The sequence below is a fragment of the Neomonachus schauinslandi genome, chromosome 1 (genome assembly GCF_002201575.2).
Source record: "Neomonachus schauinslandi chromosome 1, ASM220157v2, whole genome shotgun sequence".
NCBI classification, from domain to species: domain Eukaryota; kingdom Metazoa; phylum Chordata; class Mammalia; order Carnivora; family Phocidae; genus Neomonachus; species Neomonachus schauinslandi.
Window position 1 is genome coordinate 120,074,422 of NC_058403.1, and position 17,748 is coordinate 120,092,169.

Consider the following 17,748-nt stretch of genomic DNA (forward strand, 5'->3'; position numbering starts at 1 on the left):
TTTGATTACTGCAGCTTTGTAGTATACCTTGAAATCTGTGATTATGATGCCTCCAGCTTTGTTCTTCTTTCTCAAGATTGCTTTGGCTATTTGGGGTTGGGGTCCTTTGTGGTTCCATACAAACTTATAAAAAGCCCTTTAAATCAGTAAAAAGTCTAGCAACCCAATTTAAAATGAACAAAGAACATGAAAAGGTGGACAAAGGTTCACAAATATTTGAAAATATGCTCAATTGTACTTAGAAGAAATCCATTTTAAAACAACAAAATACGTTTTTACAAACCTATCTGATTAACAAAGATTTCTTTAAGTTATTTGTTAATACACAGGGTTGCCAAGAATGTGAGGAAACAAGAACTCTCATATACTGGGACAACCTATTAAAAACGACTTTGACATTTTCTGTAATGTGTACAAAAACATATGCACAAGATAGATCAGAATTGCACTGTTTATAATTATAAATAACAGTAAACAACCCAAATAACCATCCACTGAGGACTGGCTAAATTAATTATGGTACTTGGAAGGAGTTGGATACTATACAGAAGTCAAAAAGAGTAAGAAAGCTCTCTGTGTATTAATATGAAAATTTGCTAAGAGAAGCAAAAAAGAAAAAGTGGATCCAAGTTTGTTCTATTCTATATTTTGGATAAAAAAGTAAGAAGGGAAAAATATCTTCATATTTGATTTTATGTGCATAAAGAAACTCTGGAAAGATACAAAAGAAATTTACACAAATGGTTTCTTGTTTAGCAGTAGCTGTAACAGCACCAGGAACTGAACCAAACTTTCACTGTGTATTTTTTCATGCTAGTTCAATTTCAAGCCATGTGAATATGTTACCTATCCAAAAATGCAATAAAATAAGAATAGATAAATAAATAAGAATGAAGTAGATCATATGTTCTGATTTGGAAAGATTTGCAAGATATATCAAATGGAAATTTCAGATATTCTCTAGGTCTCATGGAAGAAAAGGTCGGTGGGAAAGGCAGGGACAGGTCCATTTAGGAAGGAGTGACTGATGCCAACTTCCTATCTCCTCCTGACTATTAGTAAGAGGGTGGGGGAGGGTGGGGAGGACACAAAGATTGCAAATGGGCCCCTTCCTAGGTCTGAGCCATTTGGTCCCTGTGGTCCTGGGAGGGATGAATATGACCTCCTGCTCTCCTAACCTGCCTTCTTGGCACAAAACTGGAGAAGGGGAACAATTTACATAAAAACTAAAGCATGGCCCAGTGCTGCCTGATAGTGGTTGGAGAACCATTGCACTAAATTCTTTCCAAACATTACACAATTCAATTCTCAACACTGCCTTTCTAAGTAAATATTATTTTCCTCAACTAGAAAACAAAGCCTTATACGTCAGATAGAAGGGTGTCTGGGTTCAAATCCACATCTTTTTTAAAAAAATTTTATTATGTTATGTTAATCACCATACATTACATCATTAGTTTTTGATGTAGGGTTCCGTGATTCATTGTTTGTATATAACACCCAGTGCTCCATTCAGTACATGCCCTCTTTAATACACATCACCGGGCTAACCCATCCCCCCAACCCCCTCCCCTCTAGAACCCTCAGTTTGTTTCTCAGAGTCCATCGTCTCTCATGGTTCATCTCCCCCTCTGATTTCCCCCTCTTCATTTTTCCCTTCCTGCTATCTTCTTCTTTTTTTTTTTTTTAACTTATAATGTATTATTTGTTTCAGAGGTACAGGTCTGTGATTCAACAGTCTTACACAATTCACAACGCTCACCATAGCACATACCCTCCCCAATATCTATCACCCAGCCACCCCATCCCTCCCAACCCCCACCATTCCACCAACCCTCAGTTTGTTTCCTGAGATTAAGAATTCCATATATCAGTGAGATCATATGATACATGTCTTTCTCCGATTGACTTATTTTGCTCAGCAAAATTCCCTCCAGTTCTATCCACGTCATTGCAAAAGGCAAGATCTCATTCCTTTTGATGGCTGCATAATATTCCATTGTATATATATACCACATCTTCTTTATCCATTCATCTGTCGATGGACATCTTGGCTCTTTCCATAGTTTCGCTATTGTGGATATTGCTGCTATAAACATTGGGGTGCATGTACCCCTTCGGATCACTATATTTGTATCTTCAGGGAAATACCCAATACTGCAATTGCTGGGTCGTACGGTAGCTCTATTTTCAACTTTTTGATGAACCTCCATACTGTTTTCCAGAGTGGCTGTGCCAGCTTGCATTCCCACCCAGGGTGTAGGAGGGTTCCCCTTTCTCCGCATCCCTGCCAACATCCATCGTTTCCTGACTTGTTAATTTTAGCCATTCTGACTGGTATGAGGTGGTATCTCATTGAGGTTTTGATTTGGATTTCCCTGATGCCAAGCGATGTTGGGCACTTTCTCATGTGTCTGTTGGCCATTTGAATGTCTCCATTGGAAAAATGTCTGTTCATGTCTTCTGCCCATTTCTTGATTGGATCATTTGTTCTTTGGGTGTTGAGTTTAATAAGTTCTTTATAGATTTTGGATACTAACCCTTTATCTGATATGTCATTTGCAAATATCTTCTCCCATTCTGTCGGTTGTCTTTTGGTTTTGTTGACTGTTTCCTTTGCTGTGCAAAAGCTTTTTATCTTGATGAAGTCCCCATAGTTCATTTTTGCCCTTGCTTCCCTTGCCTTTGGCGATGTTTCCAGGAAGAAGTTTCTGTGGCTGAGGTCGAAGAGGTTGCTGCCTGTGTCCTCCTCTACAATTTTGATGGACCATACTGTCTTGATGATAACAGCTTTGTAATAGAGCTTGAAGTCTGGAATTGTGATGCCGCCAGCTTTGCTTTTCTTTTTTTGACATTCCTCTGGCTATTCGGGGTCTTTTCTGGTTCCATACAACTTTTAGGATTATTTGTTCCATTTCTTTGAAAAAAGTTGATGGTATTTTGATAGGGATTGCCTTAAATGTGTAGATTGCTCTAGGTAGCATTGACATCTTCACAATATTTGTTCTTCCAATCCATGAGCATGGAACGTTTTTCCATTTCTTTGTGTCTTCCTCAATTTCTTTCATGAGTATTTTATACTTTTCTGAGTACAAATTCTTTGCCTCTTTGGTTAGATTTATTCCTAGGTATCTGATGGTTTTGGGTGCAATTGTAAATGGGATCGACTCCTTAATTTCTCTTTCTTCTGTCTTGCTGTTGGTGTATAGGAATGCCACTGATTTCTGTGCATTGATTTTATATCCTGCCACTTTACTGAATTCCTGTATGAGTTCTAGCAGTTTTGGGGTGGGGTCTTTTGGGTTTTCCACATAAAGTATCCTATCATCTGCAAAGAGTGAGAGTTTGACTTCTTCTTTGCCAATTCGGATGCCTTTTATTTCTTTTTGTTGTCTGATTGCTGTGGCTAGGACTTCTAATACTATGTTGAATAGCAGTGGTGATAGTGGACATCCCTGCCGCGTTCCTGACCTTAGGGGGAAAGCTCTCAGTTTTTCCCCATTGAGAATGATATTCACTGTGTGTTTTTCATAGATGGCCTTTATGATATTGAGGTATGTACCCTCTATGCCTATACTCTGAAGAGTTTTGATCAAGGAAGGATGCTGTACTTTGTCAAATGCTTTTTCTGCCTCTATTGAGAGGATCCTATGGTTCTTGTTCTTTCTTTTATTAATGTATTGTATCACATTGATTGATTTGCAGATGTTGAACCAACCTTGCAGCCCAGGAACAAATCCCACTTGGTCGTGGTGAATAATCCTTTTAATGTACTGTTAGATCCTATTAGCTAGTATTTTGGTGAGAATTTTTGCATCCATGTTCATCAGGGATATTGATCTGTAATTCTCCTTTTTGATGGGGTCTTTGTCTGGTTTGGGGATCAAGGTAATGGTGGCCTCATAAAACAAGTTTGGAAGTTTTCCTTCCATTTCTATTTTTTGGAACAGTTTCAGAAGAATAGGTATTAATTCTTTAAATGTTTGGTAGAATTCCCCTAGGAAGCCATCTGGCCCTGGGCTTTTGTTTGTTGGAAGATTTCTGATTACTACTTCAATTTCCTTAGTGGTTATAGGTCTGTTCAGGTTTTCTCTTTCTTCCTGGTTCAGTTTTGGTAGTTTATACATCTCTAGGAATGCATCCATTTCTTCCAGATTATCTAATTTGCTGCCATATTGTTGCTCATAATATGTTCTTATAATTGTTTGTATTTCTTTGGTGTTGGTTGTGATCTCTGCTCTTTCATTCATGATTTTATCTATCTGGGTCATTTCTCTTTCTTTTCTTTTCTTTTTTTTTTTTGGTAAGTCTGGCCAGGGGTTTATCAATCTTATTAATTCTTTCAAAGAACCAGCTCCTAGTTTCGTTGATCTGTTCTACTGTTGTTTTGGTTTCTATTTCATTGATTTCTGCTCTGATCTTTATTATTTCTCTGCTTCTGCTGGGTTTAGGCTTTATTTGCTGTTCTTTCTCCAGCTCCTTTAGGTGTAGGGTTAGGTTGTGTATTTGAGACCTTTCTTGTTTCTTGAGAAAGGCTTGTGTGGCTATATACTTTCCTCTTAGGACCGCCTTTGCTGCATCCCAAAGATTTTGAACAGTTGTGTTTTCATTTTCATTTATTTCCATGAATTTTTTTAATTCTTCTTTAATTTCCTGGTTGACCCATTTATTCTTTAGTAGGATGCTCTTTAGCCTCCATGTATTTGAGTTCTTTCCGACTTTCCTCTTGTGATTGAGTTCTAGTTTCAAAGCACTGTGGTCTGAAAATATGCAGGGAATGATCCCAATCTTTTGGTACCAGTTGAGACCTGATTTGTGACCTAGGATGTGATCTATTCTGGAGAATGTTCCATGGGCACTAGAGAAGAATGTGTATTCTGTTGCTTTGGGATGGAATGTTCTGAATAAGTCTGTGAAGTCCATTTGATCCAGTGTGTCATTCAAAGTCTTTATTTCCTTGTTGATCTTTTGCTTAGATGATCTGTCCATTTCAGAGAGGGGGTTGTTAAAGCCCCCTACCATTATTGTATTGTTTTCGATGTGTTTCTTTGCTTTTGTTATTAATTGGCTTATATAATTGGCTGCTCCCATGTTAGAGGCATAGATATTTACAATTGTAAGATCTTCTTGTTGGATAGACCCTTTAAGTAGGATATAGTGTCCTTCCTCATCTCTTATTACAGTCTTTGGTTTAAAATCTAATTTGTCTGATATAAGGATTGCCACCCCAGCTTTCTTTTGGTGTCCATTAGCATGGTAAATGGTTTTCCACCCCCTCACTTTGAATCTGGAGGTGTCTTTGGGTCTAAAATGAGTCTCTTGCAGACAGCATATTGACGGGTCTTGTTTTTTTATCCATTTTGATAGCCTGTGTCTTTTGATTGGGGCATTTAGCCCATTTACATTCAGGGTAACTATTGAAAGATAGGAATTTAGTGCCATTGTATTGCCTGTAAGGTGACTGTTACTGTATATTGTCTGTGTTCCTTTCTGGTCTATGTTACTTTTAGGCTCTCTCTTTGCTTAGAGGACCCCTTTCAAGTTTTCTTGTAGGGCTGGTTTCGTGTTTGCAAATTCCTTTAGTTTTTGTTTGTCCTGGAAGCTTTTTATCTCTCCTTCTATTTTCAATGACAGCCTAGCTGGGTATAGTATTCTTGGCTGCATATTTTTCTCATTTAGTGCTCTGACTATATCATGCCAGTCCTTTCTGGTCTGCCAGGTCTCTGTGGATAATTCTCTTGCCAATCAAATATTTCTACCATTGTAGGTTACAGATCTCTTCTCCCGAGCTGCTTTCAGGATTTTCTCTTTGTCTCTGAGACTCGCAAGTTTTACTATTAGATGTCGGGGTGTTGACCTATTTTTATTGATTTTGAGAGGGGTTCCCTGTGCCTCCTGGATTTTGATGCCTGTTTCCTTCCCCAAATTAGGGAATTTCTCTGCTATAATTTGCTCCAATATACCTTCTGCCCCTCTCTCTTTCTTCTTCTTCTGGGATCCCAATTATTCTAATGTTGTTTCGTCTTATGGTATCACTTATCTCTCGAATTCTGCCCTCGTGATCCAGGAGTTGTTTATCTATCTTTTTCTCAGCTTCTTTATTTTCCATCACTTGGTCTTCTATATCACTAATTCTCTCTTCTGCCTCATTTATCCTAGCAGTTAGAGCCTCCATTTTTTATTGAACCTCATTAATAGCCTTTTTGATTTTGACTTGGTTAGATTTTAGTTCTTTTATTTCTCCAGAAAGGGTTTCTCTAATAACTTCCATGCTTTTTTCAAGCCCAGCTAGTATCTTTAAAATCATCATTCTGAACTCTAATTCCAACATCTTACCTATGTCCATATTGATTAGGTCCCTGGCAGTCGGTACTGCCTCTTGTTCTTTTTTTTGAGGTGATTTTTTCCGTCTTGTCATTTTGTCCAGAGGACAATAGATGAATGAGAGAACAAAATGCTAAAAGGGTAACAACGACCCCAGAAAAATATACACTAAACAAATCAGAAGAGACCTGAAACCGGGGGGAAAGAAAGGGAAAGAAAGAAAAAAGAAAAAAAATAGAATAAGAAAAAGATAAAGATTTAAAAAAAAAGAATATGATCAAATATGATCAGGATGGTGCATAGATCAGTGCCACACACTAGATTTGGGGCATATTTTGGTCTGTTAGAAGAAACTGCCTCCCAAAATTTTAAAGAAAGAAAAACTTATATATGTACAGAAATAAGGGTAAATATGATGAAGGGATGGAACATGACTGTAAAGATGAAAATTATAAAAGATTTTATAAAAGGAATTAATAAGATAAGAAGTTGGTTGAAAAAAGAAAGAAGAGGAATCCAAAAAAAAAAAAAATGGGAGAGAATGTGATCAGGCAGGAGACTAGAACAAAGCCATACACTAGAGATTTAGGGTGTATTTTGGTCTGTTAGAAGAAACTGTATCCCAAAATTTTTTTTTTAAAGATTTTATTTATTTATTTGACAGAGAGAGGCACAGCGAGAGAGGGAATACAGCAGGGGGAGTGGGAGAGGGAGAAGCAGGCTTCCCGCTGAGCAGGGAGCCTGATGTGGGGCTCGATCCCAGCACCCTGGGATCATGATCTGAGCCGAAGGCAGACGCTTAATGACTGAGCCACCCAGGTGCCCCGTATCCCAAAATTTTAAAGAGAGACAACTTATATGTATATCAAAAATAAGGTTAACTACTGTGAAGGGATAGAATATGACTCTAAAAATGTAAAATAAAAAAGATTTTTTTAAAAAGGATTGATAAGATGTTGGTTGAAAAAGGGAAAAAGAAAAATTCAAAAAAAAAAAGAAAAAGAAAATTTAAAAATTAACTTTGAAAGACTGAAGAATCATGGTAAAAAAGCCATGGATTCTATGTGCAGTATTCCCCTAGCTCTGGAGTTCTGCCGTTTTCATTGATCGGTAAACTTGGTCTTGGCTGGTGGTTCTTGCTGATCTTCTGGGGGAAGGGCCTGTTACCGTGGTCCCCAAATGTCTTTGCCGAGGCAGAATTGCCCCGCCCTTGCCTGGTCCGGGCTAAGTCATCTGCTCGGGTTTGCTTTCAGGAGCTTTTGTTCCCTGCAAGCTTTCTGTACAGCTTTGGAGGATGAGAGTGAAAATGGCATCCTCCCAATCTCTGCCCTGGAGGAGCCAAGAACTCGAGGACCACTCCTCAGTGCACCCCCAGAGAAAAGCAGTCAGTCACTCCCCTCTTCCTGGTCTCCAGCTGCACTCCGTGCTCACCCGGCCTGTGACCCAGTGTTTCTATCTCTGGCACACAACCCCGTGTGGAGTCTCCAAACCTAGCAGATCCCTGCGGTGCACTCCTGCCCTGTTCCTCCCTGGGGGAGGAAGGGGAGTCTCCCTGGATCTGCCGCTTGTTGGGTCCCTGCTGGAAGAGCAGTGGCCTGACTGTGCCGCGGATCACGGTTTATGGCAACCCCAAGCTGAGAGCCCACTCCTTGGCTCTGTCTCTGCAGCCAGCTTCCCTGCTCTGATACCTGGGAGCTCTGCCACACTCAGGCACCCCCGGTCTTCCTGTGACCCCAAGGGTCCTGAGATCACACTGTCCCAGCGAGGGTTCACCCCCCACTTAGCCACTGGAGCGACATGCCTCAGCGGAGCCGACTTCTAAAAGTTCCAATTTTGTGCTCCACAGCTCTATCACTTGCTGGTTGTGGCTGACGGAGGCCCCTCCCCTGCCATCTATCTTCCCAAATATCACCTTGGATTCACTTCTCGGCACATCCTACCTTCCAGAAAGTGGTTGCTTTTCTGTTCAGAGAGTTGCTGCTATTCTTTTCTTTGATCTCCTGTTGAGTTCATAGGTGTTCAGAATGGTCTGATCTCTATCTAGCTGAATTCCTGGGACCAGATGAAATTTAGGTCTCCTACTCCTCCGCCATCTTGCTCCTATTGCCCTCAAATCCACAATCTTCTATCAGCTGTGTGACCTTTGGAAGATACCTAACCTCTCTGAACCTCATCTTCATCATCCTCGTAGTGGACTTTGGTGACACTCCCTCTCTTGAAGGGTTGCTGAGAGTTAAGTGAAACAAGCCAGGACAAGTGCTTGGCACACTCAACAAAAGATCATGTTTGCTATTCTAATTATAGGTTAAACCATTTATTGGAAACAAAACATTGTATAATAAGAGGTTTTGAATGGGCACATCTTCATTGATTTTAACACATCAAATGGCATTTGATAAATGGTGGGAGAGAATATGGACCAATATCTTATTGATTAAATCACCAATGTTTTCTTTTAATTTGAGATCTTAAAAAGAAAGATTGCTGGTAGCTTACAGCATCACTAGTAGTAGTCAAAATGCTTCTGCCCTTCCTTCACAGAGTTTACAGAAAATTGGGGCTTCTGCTGCAGAAGTGCCTTCCCCATTTACATTTAACACTAGCAATCTTCATTGCACAAATATTTGTTTATTCCTCATCTACAGTGTGCTAGGTACTGAGGATATGGCAGTAAACAAAACAAGGAGAAAGACAGTAAATAATCCCCTAATCTCAAGAAAAGGGACAATAAGTAAACAAATTTTCCCTAATCTAAGAAATGTCAGAAATTCATTAGGTCTGGTGGAAGAAAAGTTCAGTGGGGAGCAGTTTCCATCTGGCGGGATTGCCAAGGGCATCCCAAGAATTCTTGGAAGAGAGACAGGGACAGCTCCCTTTGGAAGAGGTGGTCTAGAGTGACTCACTCTTGCCAGCTCCCTACATCTTTCCAACTGTGGTAAAAGTGTAGGTCAGGGTAGGAAGGACAAGGGGATTGAAAATGGACTCCTACCTGAGCCAAAGCAATTTGATCCTTGTGGCCTTGGGAAGAATCAAGGTTTGTGACCTCTGGCTCTCCTGGAATGCCTTCTGGGCACAAAAGTGGGAAAAGGGCACAATTTACAAAAACTCTAAAGCAAGACCCAGCTCTGTGTGGTGGCTGAAGGAACTCCAGGTCTCCTTCCTCTTGGAGACTCTGGCAAAGACAGATCTGATGGTATCTAGTTCCCGTAACAAACACAGGCCAGACATACAAGTTGCAGGGGCATTAACCAAAAGTAGGGGAAGGAGTGGGCCCTGGGGAGAACCTGCATGAGAATCCAGCTGATGCCATTTGTATGGTGGCTGAGCCTAGAGAAGCAGTGGCATCCCTTATAGAGGACAGGTTTCTGAGCCCAGACTCACCCACCTATTTCCTGTACAGGGACAGAGCAGAATGGACTGATATAGATCCAATGCCATAGAATGAGGGCCCCAATTCAGTGGTCTAGGTCATTTATTGTGAAAAATTTAGAGATGTTTATGATTATTTGCGGGCATGATGAAAGAAGTGAATGAGCTTTTAAACTAACCAGAGATGTTATTGAGTTAAATGCAGCCAATTATACACTGTGGCATTTTTTGAGAGTGCTCTTAAAGTCACTTCAAAAGGATCTACATGAAAAAAATGAACTACATCACTGCAATAATTGAGGAACAGCCCCAAAACTATCAAGTTTGGCATCATAGGCAAGTATTAGCAGAATGGCTAGAAGATCCATCTCATGAGCTTGAGTTTATTGCTGATATTCTTCTTTTTTTTTTTAAGATTTTATTTATTTATTTGACAGAGAGAGACACAGCGAGAGAGGGAACACAAGCAGGGGGAGTGGGAGAGGAAGAAGCAGGCTTCCCGCGGAGCAGGGAGCCCGATGTAGGGCTCAATCCCAGGACCCTGGGATCATGACCTGAGCCGAAGGCAGACGCTCAACAACTGAGCCACCCAGGCACCCCTATTGCTGATATTCTTAATCAAGATGCAAAGAATTATCATGCCTGGCAACATTGACAATGGGTTATTCAGGAATTTAAACTTTGAGATAATGAGCTGCAGTATGTAGACCAACTTCTTAAAGAGGATGTGAGAAAGAACTCTGTCTGGAACCAAAGCTACTTCATAATTTCTAACACCACTGGCTACAGTGATCATGCTATATTGGAGAGAGAAGTCCAGTTCTCCTTCATTTGTTCACTCATTAAAAGAACATCTGCGTGCCCATCATGTCTCAGGCATTGGGGATACAGCAAAGATGAAGACAGCCCTTGATCCTGCCCTCATGTAATGAATATGACAGAATACTTAGATGAACTCTATAATGACAAATTTACAGACACTATAGTATACCTCTACTTCATAGTATGTTAAGTTTCTTGAAATATTGTTGCTACTACAGATTGAGAAGAAATAATATTTCATAGTGTCTAGGAAACTTTTTTATTTTATTTTATTTCATTTAAAAGAAGATTTTATTTATTTGAGAGAGAGAGAGAACAGAAGCAGGGGAAGCAGCAGAGGGAGAGGGAGAAGCAGATTCCCCGCTGAGCACGGAGCCTGATGTAAGGCTGGATCCCAGGATCCCGGGATCATGACCTGAGCCAAAGAACAGATGCTTCACCAACTGAGCCACCCACGCATCCCTGGGGCCCTTTAGATAATAGTCCCCAGAGGCCAGGTTATCATCACAGGGTTTGGAGCAGGATAAGTCTTTGTTGCAGGGGCTATCCTGTACATCATGGGATGTTTAGCAACATTCCTGGCCTTTATGTCCTATATCAGTAGTAACCCCCTCCCTCCTAAGTTAGAACAAACAAAAATGTCCCTATGGCCAAATGTCCTCTGTGGGGCAAAACCATCCCCTGTTGAAAACTACTGCTTTAGCATACAAAAAGCTGTTATAAGAGCTAAAATTTTCTGAAATGTCATGAATTTCTACATTAATATCCATAAACGTTAATAGTCACCTCTTTTCTGAAAAAAAAAAAAAGTCTACTTGGTCTGATGTAAGTATTGCTACCCTGGCTTTTTTTCTTTTTTTTTTTTTTCCACTTCCATGTACATGGTATATGTTTCTTCATCCCTTCAACTTTGAATCTGTATATGGCTTTAGGTCTGAAGTAAGTCTCTTGTAGGCAGCCTATAGATGGGTCTTGCTTTTTTATCCATTCAGCCACCCTATGTTTTTTGATTGAAGCATTTGGTTCATTTACATGTGAGGTAATTATTGATAGGTATGTACTTATTGCCAATTGTTAATTGTTGTCTGGTTGTTTTTGTAGTTCTTTCATTCCTTTTTTCTTCTCTTGCTCTCTTCCCTTTCTTGTCTGATGGTTTTCTTTAGTGTTATGCTTGGATTCCTTTCTTTTTATTTTTTATTTTTGTATCTATTATAGGTTTCCTATTTGTGATTACCATGGAGTTCATATATAACATCTTATGTGTATAGCAGTCTATATTAAGTTGGTTGCTGAAGTTTGAACACATTCTAAAAGCACTAAATTTTTACTCTCCCCTCCATGTTTTATGTATATGATGTCATATTCTACATCTTTTTATTTTTTGTATTCCTTGACTAATTTTTATAGATATAATTGATTTTTACTACTTTCATGTTTTAACCTTCATATGGCTTTATAAGTGATTAATCTACTACCTTTACTATATGTTTGCTTTTGACAGTGAAATTTTTTCCTTTCATAATTTTCTTCCAGTTATGGTCTTTTTTTTTTTTTTTTCCACTTAAAGAATTCCCTTACACATTTTTTTGTAAGGATGGTTTAGTGATGATGAACTCCTGTAACTTCTGTTTGTCTGGGAAACTCTATCTCTTCTCCTATTCTGAATGATAACCTTACTGGGTAAAGTATTCTTGCTTGTAGGTTTTTTTCTTGTCAGCACTTTGAGTATATCATGCCACTCACTTCTGGGCTGCAAAGTTTCTGCTGAAAAATTAGCTGATAGCCTCAGGGTTTTCTTTGTATGTAACTGTTATCTTCTCAAATTCTCTGTTTATCATTACTTTTTGCCATTTTAATTATGTGTCTGGTGTGGACCTCCTTGGGTTCATCTTGTTAGGGGCTCTCTGTGATTCCTGGACCTGGATACCTGTTTACTTCCCCAGATTAGGGAAGGTTTCAATGATTATTTCTTCAAATAAGTTTTCTGCCCCTTTCTCTTTCTTTCCCCCTTCTGGGATTTCTATAATGTGAATCTTATTACACTTGATGTTGTTGAGTTCCCTTAATCTATTCTTGTTTTGTTTTGTTTTGTTTCTGCTCACCTTGGTTGCTTTTTATTACCCTGTCTTCCAGATCAGTGACCCATTCTTCTGTGTCCTCTAATCTGCTGTTGATTCTGTCCATATTTTTTATTTCAATTATTGAATTCTTCAGCTCTGATTTGTTGGGGTTTTTTTTTCTCTCTCTCTCTTTGAAGTTCTCACTGAGCTCATCTACTTTTCTGTCAGGTTCAGTAAGTATCTTTATAACTATTACTTTCAATTCTTTATCAAGCATATTGCTTATGTTGTCTCATTTAGTTCTTTTACTGTGATTTTGTCTTGTTCTTTCATTTGGGACATATTCCTCTGTCAACTCATTTTGTCTCTCTGTGTTTGTTTCTATGTCTTATGTAGGTCAGCTACAGCTCCTGGTCTTGAAATTAGTGGCCTTGTGAAGAAGAAGTCTTGTGGTGCCCTATAATGCTATCCCCTCTGGTCACCAGCACCAGGCACTCCAGGGGTATCCCCTGTGTGGGCTGCATGCACCCTCCTGTTGTGACTGAGCCACAGTTGCCTTCAGCCCAACTGGCTGCAATAACCTGCTTTGCCTGCTATGGGCACACTGGGTAGGGTTTGGTCCCTGTGCTGTTGAGAGGTCTGTCTGATGTCACTGAGGACTTCTTGGTGGGTGGGGCTGGCAGTCAGATTAACTGTTTGCACTTAGCCTCTTTGCCACATCTGCAGGCATACCAAAGGGCAGGGCTTGCTCTCTGGGCAGTGAGGTAATAGGCCCATCTGCTATACTGCAATGCTGGTGTGTAGGGTTATCTTCCTCCCTCCCCAGGGCAGGAGTCAGTTTGGAGTGGCACCATTCTTGTCCAGGGCTACCTCTAGAGTATCACAGGGCAGGAGCTGCTTTGGAGGGATGCCTGCAGAGGCTATCAGTTTGAATAAGGTAGGTTCTGCAGGGGAGCACAGGACCAGGGCTCATGGTGCTAGTGAGGTAGATAGAGAGTATTAGTGCTAGCTTCCACAAACACCAGGCTATCTAGGCTGGAAGAAGGGAAGAGAAATTCTTTTCTTCTTAGAGGTATCTCCTGAAGGTCCCTGCCTCTCCAGCACACGTTCTAAGAATAGTCAATAAATCATGACTACCCCAGCCACTTTTCAAACTGCTTTTTCTGTGCTGTGTCTTGGGCTGAGTTATTTATTATGCTGGCTTTTTAATGGAAGGAACTCAGTTTCCTCTCACCCTCCAATTCTCCCAGAGTTAAGCCCACTGATTTTTTAAGTTCCTGAAATTAAGCTCTGCAGGTTTTCAAAGCCAGATGTTATGGGGACTCATTTTCCCAATGTAGGTCCCTAGTGCCAGGGGTGCCTGGTACTGGGTCTGACCCTCTCATTTCTCTGTGTTTGTGATGTCCTTCCCACTTGTGGTTAGTCTCACAGGAAGAGTTTTGTTCCCAACTGCTTCTCTACCTTTCCCACCTTTTCAACATGGCCTTCTCTCTAAGATTAACTGTGAAAGGTCTGTTCTGCCAGAGTTCAAGTTATTTTCAGAGTTATTTGTATAGATGTAGCTGTTAGCTCTGTGTGCCCATGGGACAAGCTGAGCTCAGTATCCTCCCCTGCCATCTCCTGCCTCCCCTCAACAATCTGTGTTTTAGTTAGTCCTACAGGTAAATCTGACACTTGCTAGGATTTGAGAACCACTGCTCAAGAGGTTCCTCTTGTTTTTCAGGTAATATTTAAACTTATATTTCTTACAAACATCTAGTCAATCAATAATTACAGCCTCTTTATCACACATTTACTTCATGTCAATCAGGTAATTTCCCATGCAGGTATAATATGGGATTTTAGTTTGGGTTGCTACTAATTTTTTTCCAAAACCATCATGATGAATGCATGAATAAAAATGATTTCATTAATTTTTCATTAAAATTTAATTTACATAAATTAAAAGGAACAGATATCAATTGTAGAGTTTTAGTTTTAACAATTGTCATACAGCTACCACCTGCGATAAGGAAAATCTGTGTCCTAAGATGGCCGACCAAGCCAGCAAGAGAGTCCCAGTCCTTGCCCCAGGGCTCTTCTGGGTTATTCTCCCTGCTCTGCTTCCCATATGCACCAATCCAGGTTCTTCTCCCTGCCCCGCTTTGCGCACACACCAAAAGTGCCACGTATGTGGAAGCAGAAGTGTATAAATTGCCCCCTTTGTTTGAGTTTGGGGCTCAGACCTTTGGAGATCACCCTTCTCTGAGCCCACCAGTGTTAAGTAAACCTCCTATCCTCCAAGATCTCCAGGTGCTGCTTGGTTCTTCCATCAGGTGATCCAGTCCAGGTTCCATAATACCTGAACTATAGAATATTTCCATCCTACCTCCCCAAGAAATTTCCCTTGTGCCCTTTCCTATCCCACCTTTTCTTCCTGTACTCACAAAATCATTGATCTATTTTATATCACTGTAGATTTTTTTTTCTGGAGTTTCCTATGAATGGAACCATGCAGTTTATGATCTTTTGTGTCAAGTTTCTTTCCCTCAGCATAATATCTATGAGATTCATTCATGTCATTATGTTCCTTTTTACAGTGGAGTAGTATTCTATTGTGTGAATATGCTACAATTTGTTTATCTGTTAATGTGTCAATGAATGTTTGGGTTGTTTCCAGTCTGGGGCTATTATATCTGAAAGTATTTTAGTTTTTAAAACCCTCATATTTTAATGAAGTTTGTTGCGTTTAGAATTCTTGGTCAAAAGTCTTTCCCTCATCATTGCAAGATATTGTTCTATTGTTGCCTTCCATCAGAACTGTTGAAAAGTCTGATATCAATCTGATTATTGCATTGTTTATTTATAGGTAATCTATGGTTGTTTTTGTTTTCTCTGGAATATTTTAGAATTTCATTTTTATTTTGGTGTTCTAAATTTCCACCAGTGTGTTCTGTGTTACATACATTCAAAATAATTTCCTCAGCTCTATCATCCAGTTTACTCAGTCTCTCTTCAGCTGTGTTTAATCACTATTTAACCCACCTATTACCTTTTACATTTTAATGACTATATTTTTAAATTTCTATGACTACTCTCTGGTTATTTTTCAGTCTATTTTTTTAAATGTCATTTAATCCTTTTTAATGTGTTTAAGTGCTTTTAAATTTTTTTGCTCATTCTAAACATACTTATTTTATAGTTTGTTACTGACCATCTTTATCATCTGAGGCTCTTAAAAGTCTAGTTTGTATATTTCTGCTGATGTTGCTTTTTTGTGAATTTTCATGTGTGTTTTACAATCTTGGATGAGCTCACATTTGGCTGACTTTATCACAGGAAATTCTGGTTGGCCTGGTTGGCCTGGTCTGTCCCTCTAGACAGTTTTCACATTTACTTCTTTCTGGAAGCCTATACGTTTTGCAAGTTCAGGACTCCAGTTAATTAATTATTTATTTATTTATAAAGATTTATTTATTTATTTCAGAGAGAGAGTACACAAGCGGGGGTAGGGGGAGACAGGCAGAGGGAGAGGGAGAAGCAGACTCCCAACTGAGCAGGGAGCCCAATGTGGGGCTCAATCTCAGGACCCTGAGATCATGACCTGAGCTGAAGGCAGACACTTAACCGACTGAGCCACCCAGGTGCCCAGGACTCCATATATTTAATACATTGACTAGCAGGAAGCATAAGCTCAAACCAGAGGCAGAGGCAGAGCAGGGCAAAACTTCTTTTTAACTCACATAGATCCCAGGCCAAATAGACAAACTTTCTTATTGTCTCTGGGCAGATTTGGGTATTTCACACTCTCGCTGACAGAGAAGTCTGTCCAGTGTTTTGGTTTTATGCAAGCATCTTAGTTTCAACTTCCTGCCTGACACAGGGTGAATGCCCCCACCCACCCATTAAAATTCAAATCTCTTGCTTATTGAAATTAACAACCCCATTTTTGCCCCCAACGATCTCCCCCATCATGTCAGCTTTTTATTATTTTCTTGCAAAGGAGGCCTATGGGAGACTCAGTTGGGAGTAGGAGGGGCTATGTGGAAGTCCTTGAATCTGAATTGCCTACCTTTCTTTTTTTTTTTTTTAAGATTTTATTTATTTATTTGACAGAGAAAGACACAGCAAGAGAGGGAACACAAGCAAGGGGAGTAGGAGAGGGAGAAGCAGGCTTCCCGCTGAGCCGGGAGCCTGATGCGGGGCTCTATCCCAGGACCCTGGGATCATGACGTGAGCTGAAGGCAGACGCTTAATGACTGAGCCACGCAGGTGCCCCAAATGCCTACCTTTCCAAACCAGGAGGCTAAATGCTCAGCTTGCAGCAGCTTCTAGCTGGACATCAAATAATGAAGCCTAATGCTTCTCATCTGTCCATTTCTTCTGCCTTCACTCATTTTCTCTTTGTGGGAAATTGTCCTTTACTCTTCCCTTTATCCCGCACTGGTTTTTTGATAGCAGGTGGGCCATTTTTTACTGTGTGTCTTCCTGACTCCAGTACATTTACTAAAAAATAGATGTGCTATTTTACATCCCCCAAACCACACACAGACAGAACCATTTGCTTAGATTTCACAACATATGAATACATATATTAGAGCTCCAAAGTGCCATAATCAAAATTGGCCTCACCTTTGGGGACTCATAGTTTATCCATCTCAGCCCACACCTCTGTGCCTTAGAGTATAGTGGCCCCTACTCAGGCCTCATCTCTCAGAACTATGCATCAGAGCAGTAATCCAACCCATTTTCTGACCCACTGGGACAGCTAATTTGGGGAACAACCTGAACCAAGGGTCTTTGTCCAAATGCAAGCTATGCCCCCCACTCTGGTCAAGGTGATCCTCAGCTTGCTCCTGGGGTCTTGAAGCAGAGTCCCACTGCCCCTTTGTCTCCCATCTGGCCTCCTTCCAGATATGGCTTGCTTTTAGTAGATTGGGCTCTGCCCAGTGTGGGGTGAGCACTAGGTATTGATTTTCCTCAAGTGCAGGACAGAGTGTTCACTGTGGGGCCAAGGGCTCTGTGGGAACCCAGCCAGCCAAAAAGTTGCTGCTCTGAGGCCCTGCATGTGGAAGAGATCACTGGGACACCCATGCTGGCCACGTTGGACTTTGAGTGTGGGTTGCTCATAGTCCTGCTGAACTTTGCAAAGGAAAGTTTTTTGGGGGTTGGGCTTATAACCTTTGAAACTGTT

General features: G+C 40.4%; 1 pseudogene; it reads left to right on the forward strand.

Moving 5' to 3' along the window:
- The first annotated feature begins 9,638 nt into the window (after positions 1-9,638).
- LOC110570636 lies at positions 9,639-10,606 on the forward strand (annotated as a pseudogene).
- The last annotated feature ends 7,142 nt before the right edge of the window (positions 10,607-17,748 follow it).